Source organism: Nerophis lumbriciformis, linkage group LG32 (assembly GCF_033978685.3).
Source record: "Nerophis lumbriciformis linkage group LG32, RoL_Nlum_v2.1, whole genome shotgun sequence".
In the NCBI taxonomy this organism is placed as follows: Eukaryota; Metazoa; Chordata; class Actinopteri; order Syngnathiformes; family Syngnathidae; genus Nerophis; species Nerophis lumbriciformis.
The window spans coordinates 18,727,689-18,737,128 of record NC_084579.2 but is presented as its reverse complement, the minus strand read 5'-3'; the positions used below and the strand labels follow the sequence as shown (position 1 = coordinate 18,737,128).

Sequence of the window (9,440 nt, the reverse complement as noted above, 5' to 3'; positions counted from 1 at the left end):
ATTCAAATGTTTATTTCATTTAATTTTGATGATTTGAAGTGGCAACAAATGAAAATCCAAAATTCCGTGTGTCACAAAATTAGAATATTACTTAAGGCTAATACAAAAAAGGGATTTTTAGAAATGTTGGCCAACTGAAAAGTATGAAAATGAAAAATATGAGCATGTACAATACTCAATACTTGGTTGGAGCTCCTTTTGCCTCAATTACTGCATTAATGCGGCGTGGCATGGAGTCGATGAGTTTCTGGCACTGCTCAGGTGTTATGAGAGCCCAGGTTGCTCTGATAGTGGCCTTCAACTCTTCTGCGTTTTTGGGTCTGGCATTCTGCATCTTCCTTTTCACAATACCCCACAGATTTTCTATGGGGCTAAGGTCAGGGGAGTTGGCGGGCCAATTTAGAACAGAAATACCATGGTCCGTAAACCAGGCACGGGTAGATTTTGCGCTGTGTGCAGGCGCCAAGTCCTGTTAGAACTTGAAATCTCCATCTCCATAGAGCAGGTCAGCAGCAGGAAGCATGAAGTGCTCTAAAACTTGCTGGTAGACGGCTGCGTTGACCCTGGATCTCAGGAAACAGAGTGGACCGACACCAGCAGATGACATGGCACCCCAAACCATCACCCAACCATGCAAATTTTGCATTTCCTTTGGAAATCGAGGTCCCAGAGTCTGGAGGAAGACAGGAGAGGCACAGGATCCACGTTGCCTGAAGTCTAGTGTAAAGTTTCCACCATCAGTGATGGTTTGGGGTGCCATGTCATCTGCTGGTGTTGGTCCACTCTGTTTCCTGAGATCCAGGGTCAACGCAGCCGTCTACCAGCAAGTTTTAGAGCACTTCATGCTTCCTGCTGCTGACCTGCTCTATGGAGATGGAGATTTCAAGTTCCAACAGGACTTGGTGCCTGCACACAACGCAAAATCTACCCGTGCCTGGTTTACGGACCATGGTATTTCTGTTCTAAATTGGCCCGCCAACTCCCCTGACCTTAGCCCCATAGAAAATCTGTGTGGTATTGTGAAAAGGAAGATGCAGAATGCCAGACCCAAAAACACAGAAGAGTTGAAGGCCACTATCAGAGCAACCTGGGCTCTCATAACACCTGAGCAGTGCCAGAAACTCATCGACTCCATGCCACGCCGCATTAACGCAGTAATTGAGGCAAAAGGAGCTCCAACCAAGTATTGAGTATTGTACATGCTCATATTTTTCATTTTCATACTTTTCAGTTGGCCAACATTTCTAAAAATCCCTTTTTTGTATTAGCCTTAAGTAATATTCTAATTTTGTGACACACGGAATTTTGGATTTTCATTTGTTGCCACTTCAAATCATCAAAATTAAATGAAATAAACATTTGAATGCATCAGTCTGTGTGCAATGAATAAATATAATGTACAAGTTACACCTTTTGAATGCAATTACTGAAATAAATCAAGTTTTTCAAAATATTCTAATTTACTGGCTTTTACCTGTAATTGAACAGTATTTATGTTGTGTACAATGTGTATTTATAATATGTTTTGAAAAGGAAATGTCATAATTTTTGGAAGCTCATCTTGTATTTGACTTTGTTTATAGGGTTAGGCACAATAAGTGTTCAACTTCAGCCTAAACCCTTTCGGTCTGCAACATTTTTAATTTATGAATGTGCAACTGTTTGTTTATGTAAAACTGTTTGTTTATTTTGTTGACCATTGACCGAAGAAATAAATACTATACTATACTAAAAATACTCTACATGTAGGCAGGGGCGCCGCTAGGGATTTTGGGCCCCATGAAAAGAATCTTTACAGGGCCCCCAACACAGTGTCATGATTTTTTCTGTATTATAATTTCATCATCATTAGGGGCCTCTCTGGGCCCCCCTCCATCATGGGCCCCTAGAATCCGTCTCCTTACCCCCCCCCCCCCCCCCCCCCCCTTTTCGGCGCCCCTGCATGTAGGTGTGAAAGCAGAAGAAACGGACAAATCAGACTAATTTAGTACATTTCGTACTGACTGTAAAAAGTGACATGACATAATTTCAAACTATAAAGAACATTCATATAATGTGCTGTCATCTGTGTCAGTAGAAATGTTCACACTTCAGCCTGCAAGAATTCCACTTCCAACGAGCGAAAACATGCTGAAATAAATAGTATGTGGTTTTTCTTTGACATGCACTCTCACACTTTTGGATCCCTGAGACCTTTAGACTGAATTTTTTTTTTTTTTTTTAACTGTCATTGTTTAAAAAAAAAAAAATGAATCAAAAGTAATTTTATGATTTTTTGCCACAAAAAACTGGGTTTTCTTTGGAAAAAAAATCCTTTAAGGCTTCAACAGCTCTGAAGTTCATAAACAGATATTTGGGTGTTGAAAGTAAAAACAAATGTTGATGTAAGACCTATTTTTTTTTTAAATTATGACTGACACCCTATTGGGTCCACGGGACTTTTAACATTCACCAGACTGAGAGGAGCCGTAATGGTTTTGAAAATGAAAAATATCAAAATGTCTTTTATTTTTCCGTGTGTGGCCCTCAGTGGAAAAAGTTTGGACGACCCTGCTTTCGACCGCCCACAAGCTCATTGATTGACTCTCGACCTCTCCTAATGTCACGATTGACAGCATGCAACAGCGGACCAATCAGCAGTCAGGATGTGGAAGAGACGAGTCGGCCTCCAAACGGTATAGTATAGCCTTCTGTGTATTATTTTGTACAAAAATACAGTGCTGAATTTGTTTCTCATGTATTCATATTACTGCAAAACACGCATCTTCATCCTTTCAAACTGCAGTCTGACAAACGGCGGACATTTATCTATGAAAATTTGGAGAAGCTGCTGTTGGTGTGTTTGAAGGAGAGTCTACTCTCCAAGGTAAATTCTGTACATTACTATTACATTACTTCATAAAACTACTGTTTGGAGTAAATTATATTGTGGGGGAGGGGAAACCATCAATTACATTGATTTTAATTTCTTTCAATAGGGGACTTTTTGAGATAAAAGTGTTAACCAAGTAAGCTCGTAAATTTAAGCCACGCCAGTTGCGACATCAAAATTTCATCTCTGAATGCACATAATTTATTTGCTCAAAACTTGGTAACATTTTTATCTGAAGTCCCATCAGAGTGAATTTTAACACAATATTTGCCAGTCTTTGGGTTTCCTCACTCATCTTTGTACTAGTGTTGTCCCGATACCAATATTGTAGTACTTTTCGGTACTTTTTCTAAATAAAATTGCATTATTGGCTTTATTTTAACAAAAAAATCTTAGGGTACATTAAACATATGTTTCTTATTGCAATCAAAGAAATGTAATCATAGTAGTATCGACTTGATACGCTATTGTACTTGGTATCATTACAGTGGATGTCAGGTGTAGATCCACCCATGGCATTTGTTTACATTCAGGGTGCTAGCTTTCTGTTAGCGGTTAGCTATCGTATCCTCCTACGGTGTGTAGTGAGGCATGTTTAGCTCATCCTGCAGGGATGATACTTGTAAGAAACTTACTTTATTTGTCGCCATGTAGGCGAGGATTAGTGATTTAGAAGTACCGGTAGCTACAACACTGCAGACTGCGAATGGACGTTCGCCGCTAGTTAGCTAACCATGTCTTAAAGCACCTCTTCCTGAGGGTGTTTCAGTGTTATAACTTCACCTTTATCTTTACTTTTTAGGCCAAAATGCGTCTGTTCTCCTTTTTCTGTCTACACACATTGTCTGCTTGTAAGTACTCCATGATTGTGCGCTGCCTTAACATGCTCCTCTGCTCGTAAAACCAGCAATGTCATGACATGACTACGCGCCGTCATGCCCGGGAACCGTTACTTTTCAAACAGAGTATTGTACCGTTTTTGATTCATTAGTACCGCGATACTATACCAGTAACGGTATACCTTACAATCCTACTTTGCACTAACGTATTGTTAACGTATTTTAAATGCAGTCACTGGATTTAAAATCATTCATACTCACTTAGTCACGTCCTGGTTGCCCCGTGTTTATGTTTCAGCAACTCTTCTTGGTCAACATCAGTATTGTCCTGCCCATCCTTCCTGGACATGAGGTCAGGACATGAGGATTTCAAAGAAGGATGAGCTCACCTTCACCACAATTGAATCAGCTTTCACTTTCAGGCTCAATAAAAAGGAGTGAGAGTGACTGGGATGTGAGGAAATTAGTTTCTCAGGAATTCATCTTCCTAAACACCAAACAAAATTAAACAATAATAGTGCTCAAACAAATACATTCACATTCAAATCACAATTTGTATTTATTCCGATTCTAAATCGATTCATTAGTTTCGAGTGTCAATTACAAAAAATATACATATATATTTTTTTATCTCTTTTTGAATTAAAAACATTAAACTACGATTGATGTTATTCTTATTATAATTATTGATACTGTTTCTGATATACATTTTTGGTTTTCCTATTTTTTTGTATTTTATTTGTATGTCTTCTCAGTTGCTTGGTCAATGTTTAATACTAAGGAAAGGAAAATCTGTGCACACGCGGGCCGGACTATTAAAATCCTGGCATTAAAACTAAAAAAATAAAGACAACTTCAGATTGTTTTCTTTGTCTTACTTTGGCCAAAAATAGAACAAACACATTCTGAAAATATTACATTAAAAATATAGGAAAAAAAATACCGGCAGAGGTAAAGTTTAGATCCATGAAGGAAAGAAGAAAGTGAATGAATGTTTATAACTGAATACATTTACATATGCATAAACATTTTTCTTTTATATTATTTTTTTAATGAATTAACCATACTTGCCAACCCTCCCGGATTTTCCGGGAGACTCCCGAAATTCAGCGCCTCTCCCGAAAACCTCCCGGGACAAATTTTCTCCCAAAAATCTCCCGAAATTCAGGCGGACCTGAGTGACGTGTCGACAGCTTGTTTTCACGTCCGCTTTCCCACAATATAAACAGCATACCTGCCCAATCACGTTATAACTGTAGAATGATCGAGGGCGAGTTCTTGGTTTCTTATGTGGGTTTATTGTTAGGCAGTTTCATTAACGTCCTCCCAGCGCGGCAACAACACACAGCAACAGCAGTCACGTTTGTGTCTACCGTAAAGCAGTTCGTCTGCCGTAAACAGCAATGTTGTGACACTCTTAAACAGGACAATACTGCCATCTACTATACATTCATATGTGACAATAACATCTGCGGCTTTTAGAGAGTGCAGTGCACAACTGCGCACACAACAAGGAGACGAAGCAGAATGCATCATCAGAGAGGGTGTTCAGCATGGTTAGAAAAATAGTGACAGAGAATAGAACAAGGATGGACAATTCAACCCTTAACTCAACAATGAGTAGATGAGTGTTAACACTGAAATTCAAGTATTTCTCTTATATATATATATATATATATATATATATATATATAATAAAAAATAAAATATATATATATATATATCTAGAATTCACTGAAAGTCAAGTATTTCTTATATATACATATATATATATACATATATATATATATATATATATATATATATATATATATATATGAAATACTTGACTCCTCCCCTCTTAACCACGCCCCCAACCACGGGGAATTTTGCCTATTGTTCACAATCATTATGAAAGACATGACGACGGATGTTCGTTTTTTTAATACATTCTAAATAATAAATAAACGTAAATAAAAGTCCACCTACAGAGGAGTCAATGATAGCTCCACTTTTCCGCCCATACAATACAATAAGTAACCATTCAAAAAGCGGCAACAATACTTCATTTACATTTTGTGACTTAAATATGAACCAAGTATTAGTGATATTGTTATTATAAGCGCTGACGCAGACAAACCATTTATAGCGGTGACGTGATCACTGCCGTGTCTCCCTATGTTGACATCATCGAGTGGTCTGCTGTGTCCTCGCGATCATAACTCGTGCCTCTCACCTGGAAAGTAAATGGCTGAGGATATAATCTGACAAGTTGGGACATTTGGATAGCCCTTTAGGAGCTGGAACTGGCGAGAAGGACACGAAAAGCGCTTAGGTAATAATGGATGGATTGACAGACAGATTTGTGGACGGATAGATGGTTGAATGGACAAACGTTCACATAATAATGATGATGGATGGAGAATTATAAGTAATAATGGATGGATGGACAGACCGACGGATATATTTGTGGATGAATGGACGGACAGCTGGAAGGACGAATAGATGGACAGATTCGTGGATGGATTGATGGATGGATGGGTGGGTGGACAGAAATATTGATGGGCAAACTTTGACACAGTATAGATGGATGGATGGATGATGTGAATAATAAGTCATGATGGATGGATGGACAGACAGAAGGATGTGTGGACGAATTGTCGGATACATGGATGAACAGACAGATGGATAGATTAACTTTCACATAATTATGATGGATGGATGGACGAGCGGCTAGAAGGACGTTTGGCCTGGTGGATGGTTCAATGGACAGATTCACATGATGATGGATGGAGAATTATAGGTAACAATGGATAGATGGACAGACAGACGGATAGATTTGTGGATGATTGATGAATGGATGGACGGACAGCTGGAAGGATGGATAGACGGATGGACAGATTTTTGGATGGATTAATGGATGGATGGAAAACAGAGACAGCTGGAAGGAAAATGGATGTACAGAAATATTGATAGACAAACTTTCACATAATATTGATGGATGGATGGATGATGTGAATAATTAATGATGGATGGATGGACAGACAGATGGATGTGTGGAGGGATTGTTGGATAAATGGATGAACAGACAGCTGGATAGATGAACTTTCACATAATGATTTGTGGACGATTGATGAATGGATGAACGGACAGCTGGAAGGATGGATTGATGGATGGACAGATTTGTGGATGGATTAATGGATGGATGGAAAACAGACAAATGGAAGGAAAATGGATGTACAGAAATATTGATAGACAAACTTTCACATAATATTGATGGATGTATGTATGATGTGAATAATTAATGATGGATGAATGGACAGACAGAAGGATGTGTGGACGGATTGTTGGATAAATGGATGAACAAACAGATGGATAGATGAACTTTCACATAATAATGATGGATGGATGGATGGATGGATGGATGGATGGATGGATGGATGGATGGACGAGCGGCTAGAAGGACGTTTGGCCTGGTGGATGGTTCAATGGACAGAAGGATAGATGAACGTTCACATAATAATGATGATGGATGGAGAATTATAGGTAATAATGGATAGATGGACAGACAGACGGATAGATTTGTGGATGATTGATGAATGGATGGACGGACAGTTGGAAGGATGGATAGACGGATGGACAGATTTGTGGATGGATTAATGGATGGCTGGAAAACAGACAGCTGGAAGGAAAATGGATGTACAGAAATATTGATAGACAAACTTTCACATAATATTGATGGATGGATGTATGATGTGAATAATTAATGATGGATGAATGGACAGACAGAGGGATGTGTGGACGGATTGTTGGATAAATGGATGAACAGACAGATGTATAGATGAACTTTCACATAATAATGATGGATGGATGGATGGATGGATGGATGGTGGGTGGATGGATGGATGGATGGATGGATGGATGGACGGACGAACAGATTTATGGATGGACGAGCGGCTAGAAGGACGTTTGGCCTGGTGGATGGTTCAATGGACAGAAGGGTAGATGAACGTTCACATAATAATGATGATGGATGGAGAATTATAGGTAATAACGGATAGATTTGTGGATGATTGATGAATGGATGGACGGACAGCTGGAAGGATGGATAGATGGATGGACAGTTTTGTGGATGGATGGAAAACAGACAGCTGGAAGGAAAATGGATGTACAGAAAGATTGATGGACAAACTTTAACAAAATATTGATGGATAGATGGATGGATGGATGAACGGATGGTGAATAATAGGTAATGAAGGATGGACACACGGACAGATGGTTGGATAAACGAATGAACATACAGATGGATAGATGTACTTTCACCTAATAATGATGGCTGGATGATGGACAGATAGACGAACAAACTTGAGGTTGGACTGATGGATGGATGGACGGCTGGAAGGATTTTCGGAAGGATGGATGGACGTAAAGACAGATGGTTAGATGAACTTTCACATAATGATGGATGAGGAATAATAGGTAATAAAAGATGGCTGGATGGACAGATTTGTGGATGGCTTGATGGATGGACGGACAGACGCAAGGGATGTAACAGTATGGTAGATACCGCGGTATTGCGGTTCCAAATACTTCACAACGCCATGATGTGTGACCGTATCAAACGACAACTTGGTGAGTGTAGTTTTTCCCTGGCGCTTTTGTGTTTGTTGGTCTGAAAATAAACTACAACTCCAAAAATGATTTTGGATATTTGAAGCCAGTGAGGCTAAACATCAACGTGTGAGGTATTTACATTATTAGAAGTTACTTAACTTTTCTGAGAAACTGATATAAAAAATGTTTTTCAGAAATTAAAAGTTGAAAGACATAAAAGTGAATATTATTGTTTTACATTTGTTACACACAATGTTTGCATTGTCATTTTAAAGACAGCAACTGTAGTTTTTTCTTTTAAATATTTGCTTGCACTCCACCCTTTTCGCCTGGAAAAGGGTGGAGTGCGGGTTGGGGAGGAGACCCTGCCCCAACTGGAGGAGTTCAAGTACCTCAGAGTCTTGTTCACGAGTGAGGGAAGAGTGGATCGTGAGGTCGACAGGCAGATCGGTGCGGCGTCTTCAGTAATGCGGACGCTGTATCAATCCGTTGTGGTGAAGAAGGAGCTGAGCCGGAAGGCAAAGCTCTCTATTTAACGGTCAATCTAGGTTCCCATCCTCACCTATGGTCATGAGCTTTGGGTTATGACCGAAAGGACAAAATCACGGGTACAAGCGGCCGAAATGAGTTTCCTCCGCCGGGTGACGGGGCTCTCCCTTAGAGATAGGGTGAGAAGCTCTGCCATCCGGGGGAAGTTCAAAGTAAAGCCGCTGCTCCTCCACATCGAGAGAGGCCAGATGAGGTGGTTCGGGCATCTGGTCAGGATGCCACCCGAACGCCTCCCTAGGGAGGCGTTTAGGGCACGTCCGACCGGTAGGAGGCCACTCGGAAGACCCAGGACACGTTGGGAAGACCATGTCTCCCGGCTGGCCTGGGAACGCCTCGGGATCCCCCGGGAAGAGCTGGACGAAGTGGCTGGGGAGAGGAAAGTCTGGGCATCCCTGCTTAGGCTGCTGCCCCCGCAACCCGACCTCGGATAAGCGGAAGAAGATGGATGCTTGCAACAATGGATGAAAGCACATCACACACTTTCACAGATTAAAATTAGCTGTAAGTTTTTCTAAAAAGGTAGCTTGTGAGTCCTTTTTTAAAAGCATCCACCGTCTGTGGGGCCCTCAGGTGATCATGAAGTGCAT

The 9,440-nt window shown here is 40.3% G+C and overlaps 1 long non-coding RNA gene across 1 annotated transcript; it reads left to right on the top strand.

The window, feature by feature from the left end:
• Positions 1 to 2,583: 2,583 nt before the first annotated feature.
• Positions 2,584 to 4,210, top strand: LOC133574909 (uncharacterized). Its single transcript, XR_009811436.1, has 3 exons — positions 2,584 to 2,675; positions 2,786 to 2,866; positions 4,010 to 4,210. It is a non-coding gene; the product is annotated as an uncharacterized lncRNA (long non-coding RNA).
• The last annotated feature ends 5,230 nt before the right edge of the window (positions 4,211 to 9,440 follow it).